Raw genomic sequence first — 23,264 nt, 5'->3', positions numbered from 1 at the left:
CATGGGGCTGGAGAGATGGCTCAGTGATTAAGAGCACTGACTGCTCTTGGAGAGGACCCGGGTTCAATTCCCAGCACGTACATGGTGACTATGAACCATCCTTGACTCCAGTTCCAGGGCAATCTGGAGCCCTCTTCTGACCTCTGCGGCACTGCACGACACAGGTACACTCACATACATGCAGGCAATATACTCATACACATAAAATAAAAATAATAAGTAAAATATTTTTTTAAAAAAAGAACAGAGAATAGAATCCTTTCAGACTTGGAAATTGCATTAATTACTTTCCGTCTCTTGGGCAACTCAAGATAACAAAATTCTAATAATGGCCACAGGATTTAATTAAACAATAGGGCATCCTTTGGTTATCCTAGACCAGTGATAAATATTCACTTATCTGAACATTCTACTCTTCACTTTCTTTCCTTAACTGCTGGCCCTGAAATGTTGTTTCTCAACCTACCATCATCCCTTCCATCCTGTTATTCATGTTGTCCAAGTCAGAGCTCAAGCATCATCTATAGCCCATCCTTTCCCTCACCACTACAACCTAATGCTCTCAAGTCTTCCTCAAAATCACTTTCATCCCCTCCAACTTCTTCCTGGAGTAGGCCAACATCATCTCCTACCCTACCTTCCCTGCTATAATCCACACGAAACCTCTGGTCCCCCATCCCTGGACCAACCTAGATGATGACTCTCCCATATCCAAGTCAGAAGATTTCTCAAAGCTTGACAAGGTGGGTGTAAGTTGAACTTACTGCTGGGAGGCACCTGCTCTCAGCTTCCAGGCCCACTGCAGCCCCCTCCTTTGGCTTTCCTAAGGCAAACTGAGAAAATATTCCTCCAATCTACAATTTAGGGAACAACAGGATTTACTGGGCTTGCTAACAGAGTCTATGATGGCAGTGAAGGGGTACTTACAAAGGTATAAGCACCCCTGGGCCTTTTTTCCCTACATTTCGGCCTCAACTTTCTGAACTGCTGCTGGCCTGTCCAAGATGGCAAAGCACCTTCTTTCTCTCTGGCTTCCCCTGTGTCTATCCTTAGTCCCTCCCCCTCATGCAGTTAAGGCTGACTGATTTGGTGGGAGGGGTGACTGTCTCCCTCTGCCCCTCCCCTCCTGCAAAGAGGCTCATAGTCCAATTAGTTTGCGGTGATTGGAGCAAGCAGTCACTTAGAGGACAAGCTTATTCAACAATGGGACATAGTCATAATCCTAGTACTTGGGAGGCAGGGGCACAAGAATCAAGAGTTCAGGGTCATTCTCAGCTACTTGTCATGTTCAGGCTGTCCCACTAAATTTTCTCCTTCCCGCTCTCTGTTTGACCTGCCCTCACTCTCTTAGGGGCTCATGCTCCTGACTTGGGTGGACAAACAACATAACACATTTTTATCTTGGGTTTCTCGTGGTTTATATGATAGGGAGGGAGGACTTACAAAGAGATGGCATCATTCCAGCCCCCACAGTCTCTGTTACCTTTCGCCAGCACCCTGTGGGCACATGGTCTCACCCCATGGCCTGTGGATGCCCCTTCTCACTTCAATGCCTAAAGGTCACCTCTGCCATTCGCCCCAGTGGCTGTATACTTCCTTTTTCTGTTCCAATATCAAGCGGGCTCTGCCCCGGCTGGCTTACCCTTTTCGGAGGAATAAGTTATTTTCCGGCTACAAAGACCAACCCGTGTTACATGAAGCCCTGTCTCAAAAACAAAAACTAGACAGGAAGAAAGAAAGAGAGAAAAATGGCGGGGCAGGGGGGGAAGAAAGGTGATAGATGGATCTGGTTATCAGCCTCCCCCTGGTTCTCTGCTGCCTTCCAAGCAAATCCAGTGCCCTATCATGAAATTCAGAAGCCTTCTTGATTCAGTTCTTGCCTTTGTCTCTGGCTTCAGCCTCTCTAAGCTCCAGCTCTGGCAAAGCAGGAGGGGGCTTGCCTCCCAGTGTTTGCTCTGCACTTTTCCTCTCTGGGCCTCCTCCTTTGTTCTGGCTAGCTTATTAGGTTATTTGTAATCACTCCCAATCATTCCCTTCCCAGGATCCAGACTCCTTTACAAGGTAATTCTGTAGCTTTGTCCTCAAGAGGTAGAGCCTATTTGAATGCTGCATACCTGTGTACTTGGGAGCCTGAGGCAGGAGGATCACCCCAAGTTCAGGAGAGAAAGAGAACTATTTCCATGGACCTGCTCTATAGAATGGGCCTTTGTTTTACGATGGCCAACAATATATTGGAAATCTGATATGTGAGTCTTGAACTACACCTCAGAGGCTAGCAGTTATGGCTTGCTCTTTTAGATCTTTACCTCTACTGCACGATCCTGAATATTATTTGTGGATGTAATAACTAATTTTGGTAGTCAACTTGACACACCTGGGAAGAGAAAAACCTCAGTTGAGGAATTTTCTCCATCAACTTGGCCTGTGTACATGTTTGTGAGGCATTTTCTTAATTGTTAATTGCTATAGGAGAGCCCACCCACTGTGGACGATGCTATCCCTGGGCAGGTGGGCCTGGGCTGCATAAGAAAGATAGCTGAGCAAGCCAGGGCAAGCAAGCCAGGAGGCAGAGTTCCTCTATGATCTCTGCTTCAGCGCCTGCCTCCAGGTTCCTGCTTGAGTTCCTGCCCTGATTTCCCTCAATGATATAATATGACATGAAAATGTAAGCCAAATAAACTTTTTTCTCCCTGAGTTGGTTTTGGTCACAGTGTTTTATAACAGCAACAGAGAAAGCTGAGAAGAACAGTGGATATAAATGAAATATACTCAGCTTGGGATATGAGTTCCTGGGCAGTTTCTGAACACAGAGTGAATGCTATCCAAAAGTTTGGAGACCTTAAGTGTCTATGAGTGAACCCTGACCTGTTAGAAATGGAAAACAGCAGAGTCAGACAGACATTTCTCTCCTTCTTCTTCTGTTAACTCTCCTAACGTGTGAATGCTCTTTGTAACCCCTGTACATTGAGCAAACCTGCTGTGTCTTCACAACTCGTCAATCAGCAGTCAGGCCAGTGGCATGTCTTAGCCAATCTGGATGCCTGTTCTTGCTGTGCTTCCTCTTTTCCTCACCTTACTCCTCTAGTCCTGCATTCCTAAATCAGTGTTAGCAGCCTAACATTTACTTCAGCTCATGCATTTTAGAAGGCAAGACAAAGGAAGCAGCCAGGATGGGCAGAGCCACAACTAAAAGCTTCTGATTCAAGTACTCCCAGTCATGTATGGCAGCACGCATCTGTAACTCCAGCTACTCAGGGAGCTGAGGCAGGAGGATGGTAAGTATAAGGCCAGCCTGGGCTACATAGTGAGACTATGTCACAATAAAGATAATAATGCAGATGTTTTGGTGTTCACTAGTCGAACTTAGATTTCCCAGAAAGCACACGTTAGTTTCCTATTGTTACTGTAACAAACGATTACCAGCCTATTGTTTTAATACAAATCTTGCAAACAAACCAGGCGTGATGGTGCACGCCTTTAATCCCAGCACTTGGGAGGCAGAGGCAGGCAAATCTCTGTGAGTTTGAGGCCAATTTGGTCTACATAGTGAGTTCTAGGCCAGCTGGAGCTACAGGAAGACCCTGTCTCAAAAAGAAAAAAAAAAAAAATCTAGCAAACATATTCCAATGTGTAGGTCAGAAATCTGAACCACAGTGAAAATGCTGGTAGGGCTGGCTCCTTCTAGAGCCTCTGAGAGGAGAACGCCTCTTTTTGCTGTTTTTAGCTTGTAGGGATGTCACCTTAGTGACTCTTTCATCTTGAAAGGTAATTCCAATTACAGCTCCATCATCACACTGCCTTCTCTTCTGCAGTCAAACCCCCTCTTGACTCTGTCCTATGAAGGCCCTTTGTGGGTACAACTAGGGGCTAACCAGATAATCTAGAATGATCGCTCTTCTCAAAACCCCCAACCTTGGGCTTGGAAGATGGCTCAGTGGATAAAGTGCTTATACTATAAAAACAAGGACCTGAGTCCCATCCCTAAAATCTATGTAAAAATGCCTGGGGCACACTTGAAATCCCAGCACTGGAGAGGCAGAGACAGGAGGAACCCTGGGGCTCACTGGCTAGCCAGCCTCACCTGATTGGTGAGCTCCAGGGGAATGAGACACCCTATTTGAACGGAAATAGATATAGTTCTGTGGCTGACACTGGAGGTGGTCCTCCAGCCTCCACACACAGATAGTATAAGGTCTTGCTGTACCAGCCTTACAACCTGATTTTGATCCCCCAGAATCCACATAAAGGTAGACAGAGATACCTATTCCATATTCTCTGACCTCCACACACATGCCATGGTATGTGACTTCCCCTGCTCCCCCCGCCCGACATCATATATACACACACAAATAAAATTTTCAGACCCATCTGCAGTGTCTTTGGGCATATAAATTAACACTCACAGTGTCTGAGGCATCCCTGGGGGCCAATGGCTGTATAGGTAAAGTCTCTGGAAATCAGCCCTAGATTGTTCCAATCCTTTCCTGGTTATTCTGTGTATAGTTTCTATGGACAGCCCCTGCTTTATGGTTTTTCTGCTTAAAAGCCCTGCGTTTTCACTGTTCGGGGTCACAGCACAGCTCCCGAGACTGTCTGCGTCCCCAACCAGCTAGTTCCAATAAAGCGCTCCTTTTTACTGAGACTCAGTGTCCAAGTGGTCAATTTAGGGAATTTTACAGACCCTTAACAGATATCATACTTAATCTCCTTTTATGGCCTTATTTTATGACTTAAGGCACCAGGGAAAGACTGAGTTCGGGTCAGCAGATTAGCCAACTATCTAGGTTTCACTTTCTTCTCCCATAAATTTCTACTCACAATTCAAATCAAGTTAAATATTTAGAATGGGAGAACTTGAAATGGCATCTTTTTTTTTTGAGACAGGGTCTCCCTGTAGTCCCAGCTGTACTGGAACTCACTATGTGAGAAGAGGGCTTCAGATTCTCCTGGAACTGGAGTTAAGGACGGTTCATAGCGGCCATGTGGGTGCTGGGACTCGAACCCGGGTCCTCTGCAAGAGCAGTCAGTGCTCAACCCCTGAGCCATCTCTCCAGCCCCCAGAATCTACTTCTAAGAGCTTCTTCTGAAGGGTAGGAGGAACCCCAACCTTTGCTTTCAGACTCTCCCCTTTTCCTGTTTGCACTGCTGCCTTAAGCACTGGTGTGTGGAGAACAAGGGTATGACTCTTCATCACTGGCCCTAGAGGTTTCGGTTTTCTTTGTTCACTTTAGTTTGGTTTTACGCAGTACTGGGCAAAATGCTCTGCCACTGTGCGGTTCCCCCGGCCACCACCATTTTCTTTGCAGTCAGCAGCCATAGAAACCTAACATATACAAATGCCAGCTATTATTTCAAGTAACTAAAGAAAAAATGAATGTCATGTGCCTTGGTCCCTGAGGTGGGATGGGGACACAGCCCTCTATTGTTAGCTTTAAAAAAGGGCTCTCTTGAGCCAGGCATGGAAGTATGCAGCTTTAATCCCAGCAGAAGCAGATCTCTGTGAGTTCGAGGCTATTCTGGTCTACATAGCAGACCAGGCAGGGCTGCATAATGAGAGTCTGTCTTTAAAAAAGAAAAATCATGTAGCTCAGGCTAACCTCAAACTTGCTGTATGACAGAGAATGATCCTCCTGCCTCCATCTCCCAAGTGCTAGGATCACAGGTGTGTTCCACCAGGCTTGGTTTTATGTAGTGTTGGGAATCAAACTCAGGGCCTTGTGCATGTGGGCAAGCACTCTACTATCTGAGCTACATCCCCAGTCCTAAAACTCTTTTAGAGTCTTAACAACTTTGGCTTTGCTATCAATAAGAAACATACTTTGGGGCTGGAAAGATGGCTCAGTGGTTAAGAGCACTGGCTTCTCTTGCAGGGGTCCAGTGTTTGGTTCTGAGAACCTACATGGCAGCTACCACCCACCTGTAACTCCAGTTCCAGGGGACCTGATGCCCTCTTCTGGTCTTCATGGGCACTGCACGCATATGGCTCACTTATATGCAGGCAAAACTCTCATACACATAAAATACAAATAAATAAAATGGTATTTATTTATTATTTTTGGTCTTTTTGAGACAGGGTTTCTCTGTAACCCCAGCTGGCCTGGAACTTAATATGTAGACCAAGCTGGCCTTGAACTCACAGAATCCACCTGCTTCTGCCTCCTGGGAGTGCTGGGATTTAAGGTGTGCAATATCATGCCTAGTCACATAAAATATTTTTTAAAGTTTTAAAAAGGAAACTACTTTTGTTATTCACTTCCCCCTAATAAAGAAATGGTTTCCTACCTCTTTCCCCATTGTGCTGGATAGCTTTAAGTGTCAACTTGACACACCTGGGTTGAGGGAGCCTCAATTAGGGAATTTCCTCTATTGGACGGGCCTGTGGCCATATCTGAGGGGTCTCTTCTTGATGAGTAATGTGGGAGGGCCCAGCCCACTGTGGATGGTGCTACCCCTGGGCAGGTGGGACTGTGTTGCATAAGAAAGAAGGCTGAGCAGGGACCAGGGAGCAAGCAGCATTCCTCCATGGCCTGTGCTCCAGTTCCTGCCTCCAGGTTCCTGCCCTGAGTTCCTACCTTGGGCTCCCAGATGAACTGTGACCCTGGGATATGTAAGCTAAATAAACCCTTTCCTCCCCAAGTTGGTAATGGTCAGAGTATTTTGTCACAGCAATGAAGAACAAACTAGGACATTATTTATTTATTTATTTATTTATTTATTATTTGATGCTGGGGGTTGAACCCAGCTCCTCACACAGGCAGGAAGCTCTCCACCACTGAGCTAGATCTCCAGCCCTAGGAACTTTATTTTTTTATTTTGGTATTTGAGAGCCAAGGCCACACACTGTACATGCCTACCTGATTTGCAAAAGTAAGGACCAGTTTGTTAATCCAGTCCTTAATTCACTGATTTTAAAGTCCAAAGGAATAAAACTATAAAGAACAGAAGGAACAGAGGGGGAACTTTTGTTTCCATCTTAATTGATACTCTATATATTATAAAGATACATTCATATTGTAAAAAGGAATATGCATGTACATGCTTAGTATGCATGCACTGTTAACAGATGGTTTGTTCTGAGTTAATCCTCATCCCCAGCCCAGACACCTCTGGAAGAACACAGGTTAATATAAACAGACACTAACTAGACTCAGAGTCTTGACAAGTACCTAAGCCCAGACATCCAAAGAATGGGGGAAGATAGAAGCCCAGGCATCACAAGTCTCAAGAATGTGGCAACCATCTGACCAGAAGCACAAGACAGCTCCTGAACGCTTGCCTGCTCTTGTTCCCAGCCCTACTCCCCACAAAGCTTACTATCTGTAGTTGAGATGGAAATAGTTTGGTAGATTTTGCTTTTAAGATGTTAAGCCTTTGCAGACTGTCCTCTGAATAAAGCACAACTTGATTTACTTCCTGTCTCTGCCCCTTGGTCTTTGAAGTGACAGGTAGGAGCTCCAAGATTCAGGTTACATATTTTAGGGGCTCTGACAGGGCAGATTTGGGAGTCCCTGGTAGGCCACCATGAATGAGTCACAGTTGCTGCCTGGATGGGGGTGGGGGTGGGGGAAATAGGAGGGGTGGCACAGAGTTCCAGGGTGGGACACTCCCAAGTGGCTGCTCATTATTTCAGGTGTGGACTTTCCCTTTCTGTCTCCTAGTATTACCCATCACTTTCATCTAGTAATTTGAGTTGCTGCACTTTCTGGTTTAGTTCTCACTTTAAAGCTTGTTTGGCAGGGCTGGAGATGGTTCAGTGATTAAAAGCATGGTGGCACATGCCTTTAATACCAGCACTCAGGAGGCAGAAGCTGGTGAATTTTGGTAAGGCTGAGGCCAGCCTGGACTACACAGTAAGTTCTAGGCTAGCTGGGACTACAAGGAGACCCTGCCTCAAAATGAATGAATGAATGAATGAGTAAAAATTTTAAAGCCATGTTGCTGGTCAGTAGTGACCCCATCTTGGAGCCCAATTTGGCCTAACAAGATGCACTTACACACATGTAGGCAATACATTCATACACATAAAATAAAAATAATGAATAAAAAATATATTTTTTAAAAGTAGCTGTTGCTAACTTTCCAGGTTCTCCAGGGGAGCAGAGGCCTTTTTCTATCCAAAACTTCAACCACAGGGTTAATGTTTTTGGCTCTCTGTGTTTTCTGTCCCTTTTCTTGCTTATAATTTGCTATCCAAGGTCATTGGAAGCTCTGTTGTTATCCTGGCCAGCTCTTACTGGAATGTAACAGTCTGTAACTCCCAGACTTTTTTTCACTCAGACTTTTGTGAGGTAAAAGGGAAAAAAATATGTATGAGCCTTTTTAAAAAAAAATCTAAGCATGCCAAGAGTGGTGGCGCATGCCTTTAATTCCAGCACTTGGGAGGCAAAGGTAGGTGGATCTCCGAGTTCGAGGCCACCAGGCCTACCTGGTGAATTCCAGGCCAGCTGGGGCTACAGGGAGACCCTGTCTCAAAAAATAGACAAAAAAAAAAAAAAAGCTTGGGGTTCAAAGGTTAAGAGTACTAACTGCTCTTGCAGAGGACCTGAGTTCAATTTCGAGCACCTGCATGGCAGTCAACAACCATCTATAACTCCAGTTCCAAGGGAATCCAAGGCCCTTTTCTGACCTCCATGGCATTTCACGACACAGGTTCACTTACCTACGTGCAAGCAATATACTCATACACATAAAAAAAAAAAAATGGGAGTTGGAGAGATGGCTCAGTGATTAAGAGCATTGGCTGCTCTTACAGAGGACCCGGGTTCGATTCCCAGCACCCACACAGCAGCTAACAACCTTTGAAACTCTAGTTCCAGGGGTTCCAACATCCTCTTCTGACCTCCGCAGGTACTGCATGACACGGGTGCACTTACATACTTGCAGAAAATACAATCATACACATAAAATAAAACTAAAAAAATGAAAATTTTAAAAAGACAACTCAGAGGGTGCTAGTTCCCCTAGCTATCTATTAGAACTGTCTTCCAGAACTGTGCTCTCTTGTCCCTATGACCTGTGCAGATGGAGCTGCCTGTGTCCTCACCCTGTGCCGATGGAACTGACTCTGGAGCCCTGTTTCTCCCACTGTGCCTTTTCATTCCTGGTATCTCATTCATCCAAGAACACGTGTTCTTCCCAAGCTCCACAGTGTCCAGTGGCAATGGGGGCTCCCTGCCTGTAGTGCTTTAACATGTTCATTCTCAAACACACATTCATTCATTACCTTTTTGGGTGGAGAAACAAACTGAGGTTGCTCCCCTGTCATCAGATCAAGAGCTCACGGTTTTGCTGGAGTTAATTAAAACCCATTAGTCTAGATTATGTTCATTAGTAAAAGTCATTCCCACAGCGACGGACAGCACAAGCCCCAGTATTCCAGTTAGAATTTCAGGGGGATAAAATCAGAGTCAAGCACGTCTGCAGTCCCAGCACTCGGGAGGCAGAGGCAGGGGGATCTCTGTGAGCTCAAGGCCAGCCTGGTCTACATAGTGAGTTCCAGGACAGCTGGGGCTACAGGGAGACCCTGTTTAAAAAAACAAAAAAAGAAAACAAAACAAAAAACAAAAGACTATAAAAATAAATCAGAATCAAAATGCCTAGATTAGGCCATCCAGGTTCTTCCAAGAATCACCTGTATGACCCTGAACTGATTGCTTTCCTTTTCTAAGCCAGCAACATACAAAGAGACTTTTAACCTCTCTAAGCCTGCCTCACAGGTTGTGATGAAGATCAAACAAGACAGCCTATAGGAATATTCTTATAGACTGTGTCTGGCACTGTGTTGTACCTCTCTAAAGTTCAAAGACCTAACTGTGGTCCTGGGGCTTGGCTCACAGTAGGGGCTTACAGATGAATAGAGCAAATTGGGCCAGATTCTTTTTTTCTTAATTTTTTTTAATGTGTATGAGTATTGCCTGCATATATGTAAGTGCACCCATGTCATGCAATGCCTGGGGAAGTCAGAAGAGAGCATTGAATTTCCATGGAACTGGAGTTATGCATGGGTTTTAGACACCACGTGGGAGCTAGGAATCGAACCTGGGTCCTCTGCAAGGTTCTTTTCCAAGCAATGCCTAAAGCGATGTGGAGTGCAGCGACCATTTGACTAAGTCTCGAAGGGAGAAGGGTCTGCTTCTCTTCCCTTTAGGATCTAAAACTAAAGACAAAGACATTAATTTGCAAAGTCCAGAATAAAATATGATCTTACAAATTTTTTGAATTGCTGACTATGGTGGTACATGCTTTTAATCCCAGCACTTGAGAGGTAGAGGCAGGTAGATCTCTGTGAGTTCAAGGCTAACCTGGTCTACATAGTAAGTTCCAGGCCACCTGGGGCTACAGGGAGACTCTGCTCAAAAAGACCCAGAAAAATTATTTGAATTCATTTTTATGTGTACGAGTGTTTTGCCTGCATGTGTGTAAGTGCAATACATGTGTGTAAGTGCAATACATGCATACAATGCCCACGAAGGCCAGAAGAAAGTGTCAGATCCCCTAGAACTGGAGTACAGATGATTGTTAACTGTCATGTGTGTGGCCACCCATGACATTGGGACTGCCACATACCAGGCCTCCTCCCTTGCCCAAGCGGGTGCTGAGAACCAAACCTAGGTCCTGTATAAGAGCAGCCAGTGTTCTTTACCAGTGAACTCTCTCTCCAGCCCCCTAAAATATGATCTTAATTAACTTGTAACACTGCATATGATGCCACGCTGGCCCTGGGGAAATCTTCCAAGGGGAAAATTTAGTCCAGAGATGACTGAAAAGACCAGATGGTGTCATTTAATACACCAAAGAGGGAGGACTAAATGTAAACTAGAGATAGATCTTTGGACAAAAGGAAACTGGGCTCTAATTTCCCTGGGACTAGAAACCTGAGAACTCACGATCACTGTAGAGTTTCACAGAGACTCCCTGCTTGAGCTAGGAGGTGGCTGAGAGAGGAAGTAAGCTGAAGACCAGGGAAGGGTGGAGCTGGGCAGAAAGGAAAGGCCCTGGGAGGGATGGGGGACAGTAAGATGTCTAAAGTTAGAGAGAGATGCAGGGACACAGGTTTGGAAGGAGACACCATTCTGCCTGCCCTGCCTCAGTGACTGGTGCACAAAACAGTTCTCTAATGTCCAAACTTAATACTGCACATCTATTTTCCAAAAATTTCCATCACTGCTCCCAAGTCCTGTCTGCCCTGGTGGCATTTTTCCCAGGGGAAGAGAAAGTAGCTCCAGTGTCCAAGGTGAGGGAGGCCAGGGCAGACCTGGACAAGCAGGCTTGGCCAGTCGGATCTGAGGCCCTCCCCTCCAGCTGTTTTCAGCCTTGGTTCCTGTTCCCTGCTACCAGTACATTCCCAGGTACGCCTCCTCACTCAGTTCCAGAAGTACCAAACTCGCTCCTTGGGCTTTTGATCACTTGCTTTTCCTCTACCCAGTTCTCCTCCCAGGTGCTAGTGTAATCTGTACTTCCCGTTGTCTAGGTCTCTGCTTAAATGTCACCTCCTTAGAGAGGCCTTCCATGATACAGGGTCTCAGATTCTTGATCTACTACATCACTGTATTTGGGTTTTCTCAAAGTTCTTACCTCTGTCCAAAACCATCTTATTTGTGTGACTGTGTTTGGCAGTCTCTCCACTAGAATGCATCTTTGCTCACTGTAGTATCCGCAGTCCTTAGAAAACTTATTAAATACTGAGGAGTGAGTTGGAATACTGTCAGGCTTAGGTAGGCACATGGAGAGCACCGGGCAACTTAACAATGGCATCAATTACCATCACTCTTACTATTACCCTGCTTTTAGGTTTTAACTATTGGGTAAGATGGTAATGATGACCCCAAATGAGGAAAAGAACCATTTATTTTTCAAGAAAGCTACCTTATTTTTCCTCTAGGTTACAAAATACCATCCAAACAAATTCACCACCAAACCTTTCCAAGGCAGTGGTGTGTGCTGGCAAGATCCCTGATTCGTGGTTTTGTGCCAACCACGACTCTGAACCTTTCTGAACTCAATTCTTCTTCATTTAAGAAACATACTGGGCTCATTAGATGCTGTAAGATCCCTTCTAATTAGAAACTCCAGTCTCTTTTCCACTGTTCTTGCCTGCCTCCTAAAAGAAAAGTTAATGAACTAAAGACCAGCAGAGGCAGACAGTTCAGAATCCCAAATCATGAGGATGTCCAGCTCCAGGTGGTGGAGAGGAAAGCCTCAAAGCCCCACTTCCTGCCTCTGGTCCAGGACAGACTAACTAGCCTTCAACGCTCAGGGCCAGCAGCTTTAAGCCGGATACCCTTTCAGCCTAAAGTAGCCTTCGGAGGCAGGTCCAGCAGCTCCACCTTCATCACCTGCGTGGTGGTGGGGCGGGGGACACGCGGAAAGGTCAAAGCGCTAAACGGCAACAGGCTAGGGGGTGGAACCAGGGACGTCTCCTCCTCACACCCTCAGCTCTAAGTCGGCCTTAGAAATTCCTGCCAGTGGGTCCTGGTCCTGTGGATCTGCTGGAGCATCCTCCCAGGAGGGCCCCCAATTCCTGTTGAGCCAGAACCCTTACGGTCCGGCCCAGAAATCCGTCTTTTTCGAAAGTTCTCCAAGTCCCGGGAACTTTCTCCGGGTCTTACAGTGTAGGCTTTTCTATTCAGCAGTCGGAAAGCGTCCAGCAGGATGTGCCTACTTCCTTTGCTTTGAGAACGTCAGCAGACTGTCCCCAGCTCCACCCTGCCCTGCATCTGCCGTGGCAGCTACGGCTCTGCAGCGCCCTCTGCCGGACACACAGCGAATCTCAACCGCAGCCCATCTCGTCAAGCAAGGTTAGACATCAAGCTGTGCCCAATGAAAATAGGAAATTTCAGCCTGGCTTGGTGGCTCACGACTTTAATCCCAGCACTTGGGAGGCAGAAGCAGGAGGATCTCTGTGAGTTCAAGGCCAGCCTGGTCTACATAGTGAGTTCCAGGACAGCTGGGGCTACAGGGAGACCCTGTCTCAAAAAGACCAAACAAACAAAAAAAAAGAAACAAAAAAATTAAAGAAAATAAGAAGCTTCCCATCTGAAGTGAGGCAAGAACTGCAAACCTACTACTGAGAGAAGGCTTAGCAATTGAATCTGTTAATACATGATCACGCGAATAAGTGAACAAATGAATTAAGAATAATTTGTGGGGCTGGCGAGACGGCTCATCGGTTAAGAGCACTGGCTGCTCTTGGAGAGGACCTGGGTTCAGTTCCCCGCACCCACATGGCAGCTGACAACCGTCCGTAACTCCGGTTCCAGGGGATCCAACGCCCTCTTCTGACCTCAGCGACATTGCACCATATCGGTGCACTTACATACATGCAGGCAAAACACTTGTACACGTAAAATAAAAATAAAAATTAAAAAAATTTGGCTAGTGTGTAGCTCAGTGGAAGGCCATCTGCTTTCAAGAGGCCCCAGCCTTTAATTAGAACACTACTAGGAAAACGCTTGAGGAAGACAAGACAAGCACATACATGGTGTCTTCAGTAGTTCAGGTCATCACTGGGGCCAGGGTACAGTTGCTTCCCTAGGAGCTACCTGACTTCATTTATTCATTTCCTCATTTGATTTTGCAACAAATGTGTAAATACCAACCACTTAAAATTATACATGTCGGAGCTGGAGAGATGGCTCAGGGTTAAGAGCACTGACTGCTCTTGCAGGGGACCCGGGTTCGATCCCCAGCACCCACATGGCATCTGAGAACCATCCTTAATTCTAGTTCCAGGGTAATCCAAAGCCCTCTTCTGACCTCCGCCGCATTGCACCACACGGGTGCACTCACATGCAGACAATACACTCATACACATAAAATAAAAATAAATAAAAAATATTTTTTAAAATTATATATGTCAACCAGGCATGGTGGCACACTCCTTCAGTCTCAGCACTGGGGAGGCAGAGGCAGAGGCAGGCGGATCTCTGTGAGTTCAAGGCCAGCCTGGTCTACAGAGCAGATTCCAGGCCAGCTGGGGCAACAGGGAGATCCTATCTCAAAAAAGACCAAAAAAGAAAAATTATATATGTCTGTGGGTAAGTGGGTATGTGCACAGGAGTACAGTTGGTCTCAGAGGCCAGAAACCTTAGATCCCCTGGGGCTGGAGTTGAGAGCTGTGGGCATGGGTACTGGAACTGAACTCAGGTCCTCTGCTAGAGTAGTATGTGCTCTTAAGCACTGAGCCAACTCTCCAGCCCCCAACCACTTTGTGTGTGTATGTATCGTGCTGGATTTGGAACCTGATGCCTCTGTCATGCTAGGTAAGTACTAGGCAAGCACTCTACCACTGGGCTACATCCCCAGCCATCAAGCTCTCTTCTGACAATAGAACCAGTACAAGAAGTTCTCCCCTGTGGGATTTATAGGCTAGTGATGGTGACAGATATAAAACAGATCTTACCTGAGAGTGAGGTGAGAAGATTGGGAATTTGAGGCCAGTATAAGCTATACAGTGAGTTCCAGATCATCCTGGGCTACCCTTTTTTTGGGGGGGAGGAGGACAATAAAAATGGTGGCCTTGTCCCTACTTGTGGTTAAAAGAACCTTGTGCTAAGTAAGACCCTATTGTTGAAGACACCACATACATGAGCTGTAAAACAAACAAGGAAAAACTCAAGCTGGTACTGACATCAGAGCCTCCTCTCTACTTAACCAGTTAGTGTTCATAGTGCTGGAATGTGCTAGGTTGCTACCAGAAGAAAAAATAATCATCAACCTTACCCAGTTGTGAATCCTGTGAACTACACAACTGGCCTGGCAAGATATTCCTGCTGGTACAATAGTGGCATGTATATTATGGGAGTAACCAACCACTTTCTAATTGGATTTAAGGTAGGCTTCATAGGATGGAGACCATACCTGACACTGATAGCAGGCTTAGGAACTGGAGGCTAGACATATTACAGACCATAGAGGAGAACCCAATACTAGTTTTCTACTTAATAGTTATAATATTAAACTGGCTCCTAATGACTTGTTATAACGATAGACTAATGCATCTTTCAATTCTCACCAAAGAAGCTTCCTTATTAGCAGATGGTGATTAATACAGAAACTCACCGCTGGTCAACATGCAGAGAACAAGAGGCTGCACAGCACTTATCCCTGAATAAGGACACCTATATCAAACTTTTGTCTCCCAAGGCTCAGGGATCATTGTTAAAGAGGGAGTGGGAAGATTGTAAGAGCCAGAGGTGATGGATGACCACAAGGAAACAGTGTTTTCTAGACAACTGATCAGTTACTTATATGAATTCACAGCAATGGTAAGAGCATGCACAAGTCCCATGCAAGCTCAAACCAGACAAAATCCCAGCATGGACTTGGGGAAGTGGATAAAAAACCCCAACTCTACCTGAGGAACTACTGACAGGCTGATGGCTTCTAGGAGGAGGAGATTTAATCTGTTTCAAGGATGTGACTCTTAGTTGGTTAACCAGGCTCCAGTGGATGGACCCACACAGAAACATTTGGGGATTAGACTATCAGCAAGATAGATAGATGATTGATAGATAGATAGATAGATAGATAGATAGATAGATAGATAGATAGACAGATAGATAGATAAATCTGTAGATCTATAGACAAATATTAGAGTACATTAAACTGGGTGGGGTACAGTAAAAGGAGGTGTGGATAGGGGAGGGGATCTAAATATCATCAAAATATATTATATGAAAATCTTATGCCAGGCGTGGTGGCACACACCTTTAATTCCAGCACTTGGGAGGCAGAGGCAGGCAGAGCTCTGTGAGTTTGAGGCCAGCCTGGTCTACATAGGGAGCTCCAGGCCAGCTGGAGCTACAGGGAGGCCTTGTCTCAAAAATATAGAGAGTATGAAAATCTCAAAATTCAATAAAAAATATTTTTAATGGTGGTCAATGCTATGAAGGAAAAGGATTCGGATTTGAAGGGGCTGTTTTAGGAGGATGGTCAAGGATGGTCTATCTCTGGAGCTGGCATGAAATCAAGAACAGAAATTTGATGTGGAATTAGCTATGCAATCCAGAGAGAAGTTCCAGATGACTTAGTGAGGGCTCATTTGAGGCACCCAGAAAAAGCCAGTGTGGCTGGAGCACCCTGAAGGACAAGTGAGAAGGAGAAGAGGCTAAGGAGGTAGTGGTTAACAAGTTTCTACAACACGGCCAACACCACTTGCGTATTTAAGAAGTGGGTTACAGTCTCATTCTAGGAACTTCATAGAAGACAGAAGTGAGGGACAGAGCTCTGCAGAGAAACTAGCAAGACTAGCATGCACAACAAGCAGTCCAGCTTCACCACCTGAGCCCAGCGCTTATCCCCTCCTCTGTGTTGCTGTCTAGGCATTGCTAAGAGGTTGGAGTTTCATTCTAAGTGCAGTGAGATGTCTTTGTGAGGGGAACACAGATGCTGAATCCTCTTACATGTTTACAAGATGTTGTCAGATGGTTAGTAGACTACAGGGGGACAAGAGTGAAGGAGAAGATGACAGGCAAGAGCTGTGGACCAGCCAAAGGGGGACTGTGACTTGGACAAGGGTGGAACAGTATAGAAGGTAAACAGACAGATTTACAAGTGACAAGACTGGTGAGGAGGTACAGAACAGGAAGCTGCCAAAAATGGCACTCAAGTGCAGGACACTGGGTTCCAGTGGGGCCATTGGCTGAGATGTTTGGAGATCAGGCTTAGGAGAGTGGGTAGAATTCAATTTTGCACACACTAAGTCTGGGTTACATTTAGATGAAAAGCAAAGAAGTAAAAATAAATTTTAAAAAATTTTTTTAAAGAGGCTGGCAAGATGGCTCGGCAGTTAAGAGCACTGACTGTTCTTGCTGAAGACTTAAGTTTGAGTCCCAGCAACCACATGGCAGCTAACAACTGTCTGTAACTCCAGTTTCAGGGGATCTGTCGCTCTCTTCTGTCCTCTGCAGGCATTGCATGACACAGGTGCACTCACATACATGCAGGAAATACATTCATACAATTTAAAGAAAATTGAAAATAGGGCTGGAGAGATGACTCAGCGGTTAAGAGCACTGGCAGTTTTTGCAGAGAACCCAGGTTTGATTCCCAGCACCCACATGGCAATTAACGCCCTTGTCTGACCTACCCTAGCATTGTACGACATGGGTGCACCTATCTACACACAAGCAATACATTCATACACATAAAATAAAAAATAATAAATAAATTTCTTTAAATGACACAAAGTAGGGTGTGGTATCACATGCCTTTAATCCCAGCACTCGGGAGGCAGAGGCAGGTGGATCTCTGTGAGTTCGAGGCCAGCCTGGTCTCCATTAGCAAATCCAGGCCAGCTGCAAAAACAGCCAGTCTTACCCTAGAAAAAAAGAATATGGGCTCGAGAGATGGCTCAGTGGTTAAGAGCACTGACTGCTCTTGCAGAGGACTCGGTTCGATTCCCAGCACCCACATGGTGACTGCGAACCGTCCTTAACTCCAGTTCCAGGGAAATCCGAAGCCCTCTTCTGACCTCTGCAGCACTGCACCACATGGGTGCACTTACATACATGCAGGCAATACACTCATACACATAAAATAAAAATAATAAAATTTTAAAAAATGACACAAAGTTGAGTTGGTGGGGTAGGGAAGGGGATGTGGATCTGGGAGGAGTTGGCAGAGGGGTGAATATAAAATACAATGTATGACATTCTCAAAGAGTTAATTTTTAAAAGCAAGCAAGCACGAATATCATAGATGTGGATAATAGTCTGTTGTCAGAGAAGAGTTCCAAAGACTAAACCCTAAGAAAGAGGGATTCTTTGGTAGGTTAGATCTCAGAAGAGAAGGGAACACAAAAAGACAGAGTGCTAGTTGTATGGAAGACTCGAGAAGACCAAGCAAGTCCATGAGGGGAGGGGGCAGCAGTTTATTTGAAAGCAGGATTGGATGGTCTCCCAGTAAGCAGCAGGACTTGCCTGGGGCTAAATTTGAACCCGCCACTTTAGAACATTGCAAGCTGTGAGGCCATTTTAGGAGCCTGCCAGGAACCTTACACTAGTATCTGAGCAGTACCAATAAGGAAGAACTCACAAGAGAGAGCCGGTCTAGGACTGTGCACACGTTGTTTTCAGCCAAAGAAAGAGCTTCCTCATCTCTGCTTCCTTACAGTCTCAGTGCCAAGCTCAAGGCGAGCTCATAGATGCCACATGCTTGTCCAAGTCCATCCATGACTACTCTTGAAGGTCACAGGTGAAATAGATGTCTCAATGCTGTCTATTCCTCCCACATATTAGAGGGCAGGGTGGGTGGTTGAGAGTAAGACCCTGGGAGTCCGAAGCCCACAGGCCTTTGAGAGAGGAATCGCCTCTGCATGGAGGGTGGAGCCAAGGCCTTATTACTCATACTCCTGTCGTTTCCTGCCTGCTTTCCTTTAAATATTTTTTATTACATTGATTTATTTATGGGGTGGGACGCATGCTCTTGCCAGCTTATGGAAGTCAGAGGTTCTCTCCTTCCACCATGTAGGTCCCTGGGACTGAACTCAGGGTATCAGGCTTGACCGCAGGTACCTTTACCTGCTAAGGCATGTCACTGGCTTTCCTTGTTTTAGATCTCTCTTCTGCTGCCTCTGATTTTACCCACTTCTTTTTCTACTTTATTATCTTTCACCAGAAATCATTATGATTTTATCAGTTAATAACTGTGATAATAAAAACATCAATTAATATGCTGTCTAAATTTTTTTTCTGAGAGTTGCTGACATAAATATCTAAGAGAATTTTGTCCCCATGGTAGGGAGAAAAGAAAGCTCACTCTTCACCCTGAAGCCCAGAGATGAACCAGGAAGAGTAATTCTAGACTGGTCTCTAGCTTCTTGGATCAGGAATGAGTTGCAGAAAAATAAACAACCACCCTACCAGTCCCTTAAGTATAAAAGCAGGTCTTTCAGAGTTGGACTTCTCAAAACAGGTACACAGGAGTCACCTGGAACCTTCCACATAGTGGTGGGTTTGGGAGGTCCTGGGAGGGGAGGCATTCAACTGCTGAGGTCACTGGCCAAAGAGTCACACTGATAGCAGAGATTTGGCAAATGATAAGAATAGCGAGGGTTATCAAAGTCAGCTTTATGTCTGTCTCCTCAACTGGAACACTCCTCCCTCCTGGCTGGGCTTGGTCGTAAATGCCTGTGAGTCCACATTTGGAAGGCTGAGGAGAGGAGGATTTAAGGTGCCAGGGCAACCAGAGCTGCATAGTGAGACTGCCGCAGAAAGAAAGGAAGGGAAGAAGGGAAAAAGGGAGGCTAAAGGAAGACAAGACAAGACACAAGAGGAGGAAAAATAAGGGAACAGGGGGGTGGGGAGAGGAAGAAGGAAGGGCTTATAAAAGAATGTTAATGGTGAAGGATGGTGGCCGTGCCTTTGGTCTCAGCAGAGGCAGGTGGATCTCTGAGACTTTGAGACCAGCTTCATCAACATAGCTAGTTCCAGACCAGTAAGGGTTACATAATGTGATCCCGTCTTTAAATAAAGCGGGGGACGGTTGAAGAGATGACTCAGTGGTTAAGAGTACTGGCTGTCATCTTTACTGGCTAGCATCCATAGTGCTGGATGGAGCTATACATGCTACCAAAAGGAAAAAATAATCATCAATTCTACCCAGCTATAAATCCCATGACCTACAGTAACAACTGCCCTGGCAAGATATGCCCCCAAATGCAATAGTGGCACAAATATTATGGGAGTAACTAACCACTCTCTAATTGGATTTAAGGTCAGCTTCACAGGATGCAGCCCACACCTAAAATTGATAACAGTTTTAGGGACCTGAGGTTAAACGGGTCACAGGACATAGAAGAGAACCTAATACTAGTTTTCTACTAAATTATATATATATATATATATATATACTATAGACAGAAACCTCTGAAACCATGAGCCAACAAAGTAGCCTTTCTTCCTTTTTTTTTTTTCTTTTTGAGACATGGTCTCCCTGTAGCTCCAGATGGCCTGGAACTTGATATCTAGACCAGGCTGTCCTTGAACTCAAAGAGATCAACCTGACTCTGTCTCCTGAGTGTGGGATTAAAGGCATGCACCACCATGCCCAGCTTATAGTCATTGTGTTAGATTGATTCCTAATGACTTATTGTTATAACCACAGATTAATGCATCTCTCAACTCCCACTAGAGAGGTTTCTTTATGCAGCAGATAGTGATTAATACAGAAACCCAAAACTGGCCAATGTGCAGAGAACAAGAGGCTTCAGAGCTCTTATCCTTGAATAGGACACCTCTATCAAACTTCTGCCACCCAAAGCTCAGAGATCATTTTGGAAGAGGGGCCAGAAAGACTGTAAGAGCCAGAGGTGGTGGATGACCACAAAGAAACAACAATTTTCCAGACAGCTGGTCAGACAGCATGCACAAGTCACATGTTCAAGCCAGATAAAACACCAGCAAAGACATGGGGAAATGGGCAAGAAACCCTAACCCAAGGAAATTTCAGTAACCAATGGCTGCTGGGAGGGTCAGAAGCAGTCTTTTTCAAGGATGGGATTCTTGATAGGTTAACCAGGCTCCAGTGGATGGACCCACACTAAAGGACATTTGGGAACACACATTAGACTCTATAGGCCTTTATATGGTATTTATACCACATAAATACCATGTGGGTATTTCCATATGGATGTATATAGTGCATTGAACATATGGCCCCCATACTTCCCTCCCCTAAGCCCCGCCCCACTCCCAGTAGTAACTTTGGTCCCCTAGACAGTTTCTCTTCTACTTTCATGTCAAATACGCCAGTATGGAGCATGTGCCTGCTCCTGAGTATTTTATTACAGCCATAGAAACAAAGATACCAGGTCAACGTTATTTCTGGGTGTGTATGGGAAGCTATGTCATCCTAAGTGGCAGGCTCAGTGAGGCAGAGGGCCCTTCCCCATGAAAGTGGGCATCATCCACATGCTAGCTTGAGTAGAAAAGGAGGAACTTGCCTTTTGCTTTGTGACAACCGGCCCACACTGGGCTGTGCATTTCATCTCATCATCTCCTGTCCTTGGACTCAAAATATACCATGTGCTTTCCTGGGTCTTCAGATTGCCCAGAGTGGGACTGCTCAGCCTGCACCAAAGCACGAACCAATTGCTCATAATAAGTGTGTGTGTGTGTGTGTGTGTGTGTGTGTGTGTGTCTGATTGAACCTTCTACAGAGAGACATACAAACAGACTGAACACACACACACACACACACACACACACACACAGACACACAAACACACGCTGATTCACTCTATCACCTCCAAAGGGCTTTAGGAGGATTCTGACAGTGAGCGGGAGCTGTGTCTTTCATCAGTGTGCTGCCATTCCACTACAGCAAAGAGGCCTTCTACATTTAAATGAGTGAAAAACTTCAGATCATGGCTAAAGGCACTAAAATGCAAGTGGGGGAGATTTCCCAGGGATGGGCACACATGCTCCCCTAGGGAAGGTGACGATTTTCTAGCTTGACTCCTTTTCTTCTACAAATTTCTCTGTGAAAAAGCAGTTTGATCTTTCTTCGTTCTAAGAGCTTTCCTGTTATATGGACAATATAGGACTTTAAAATGACTTCTCCATATTATGTCCAAATGCCGGACTACATTGTGCTGCTTTGGGCCCTTCATCCTTTCTTAGTCCTTCCTTGTCTACTTTTGCAGTGATTATTTAAATAAAACTTCTTACTTATCACTCACCAAATGAGAAACTTAAGTATTCATTGTAAATTAGTAATTTAAGAATTTAAGACATCGGAATTTATTCTTTTCAACAACTAAAGTGAATCAACACTATACTTTGGGGGTACTAAAAGAGCTGTGAGCCAGGCTTCCCAGGTGAGGGTTGTGGGAGTGGTGGCATGGGCATGCTGATGGAACTGTTTCCTTTGTTCACGTGGGGAGAAGGACCGCAGTCACTAGTCCAGGCATCCTCTAGAACATCTTGTGTGGATGGAGGTTCAGAGTCAGAAGACCCTAGGAAGTGACCTCTCTTCTCTAGCAACAGTCCAAACAGAACTCAGAATCCTGGTTACCAGGTAACCACAGGCCAGTGGCAGCCTCAACTGCTTCACTTGTCTGGAGACTCTGGACATAACAGGATGTTCTCTTGCTGTTTCCGGCCTTCTCGAGGCTCAGGCCCCAGGCGAGCTCAGAATAGGGGCCTTGGCCACTTTTGGAGATGCTGGGTGCGCCCTGCGGTTCGGTGCCTCTGGCCATTTTGCCACAGGAACACACAGGTGACACTGGCCAGCCCATAGCAGGAAATCTTTCTAATCCTCCTGGTCCACGCAGTCCCTCCCTGGTGTGTGTTCTAGAGTGAAGACTGAGTATGTTTCTCTATGCCCACTTTTCATCTCAGTGTATGGAAATGAGTCATTGAGGAGTCTGTTGGATTTCCCAGATTTGAACCTTCCCTCCTTGGCCCTTCTTCCTGAACAGGCATCAGACTTCACTGTCCATGACCTCTGCAACGTCAGGTCCGACATCCCAGGCTGTTTGGAGAAGTTGGTGAGCTACCTGACAAGTGCTGTACAAACTGGGGACTTCCTGTTTGTCTGGACCTTCCTTGGCATCTTCCAAAGGTTCGGCACTACCTGGCAGGTGCTGGACCTGATAATGGAAAGGTGAGTGTCGGCGTCCAAGCCCAGGAGAACTTGAGCCTCCTCCTTGGGTTTTCAGTGGCTCTGCTCTTCTCTGAGGCTGTTTTCTCTCAAGTAGGCTGTTGTCAGGACCAAGGGAGAATTCACCCTCTCAGTGGTGGCCCTGGACCTGGCGCTTAAGTGACCTGACCAGGAAAGGGAAGGGTGGACTCTGGGTTGTGACTTTTGCCTCCTTTAGAAGCACTGTCAGGACCTGCCTTTTGTAGCCTTTTGCTCAGTTTTTCTGCCACTTGTAAAGAAGTCTGTTATCAGGACTACGGGCAGATCTCCCTGGCAGTGCTGGTTCTGGGGCCGAACCTTCAAATTTGTCTGACTGAGATGGGGGGCATTTGCTTCCCCTTAAAAGCACTATGTCAAGCCCCATCTTTCTGAGGCCTTTGGGCAGTTTTTCTCCCATTTTTGGAAAAGGTTCCAGACTCCATCTGGGTTGTATGGGATAAATGTAGACAGACAAGGACACCCATGGCCTCACCAAGATGCCCTGTGTCAACTAAGAAACCAGGAAGGAACAGCTTGGGTTTATTCATTGCATGAAGGTCCTGCATCCTCTGCGACGGCAGGCTGATTTCCTGACCCTCAGCTTAGAGCTCAGAGACGAGCACAGACAAAACTCCTTGAAC

Source organism: Nannospalax galili, unplaced genomic scaffold, assembly GCF_000622305.1.
Source record: "Nannospalax galili isolate Female #2095 unplaced genomic scaffold, S.galili_v1.0 scaffold430, whole genome shotgun sequence".
Lineage (NCBI taxonomy): Eukaryota > Metazoa > Chordata > Mammalia > Rodentia > Spalacidae > Nannospalax > Nannospalax galili.
The sequence above is the reverse complement of the archived record's forward strand: the minus strand, read 5'-3'. Positions refer to the sequence as shown.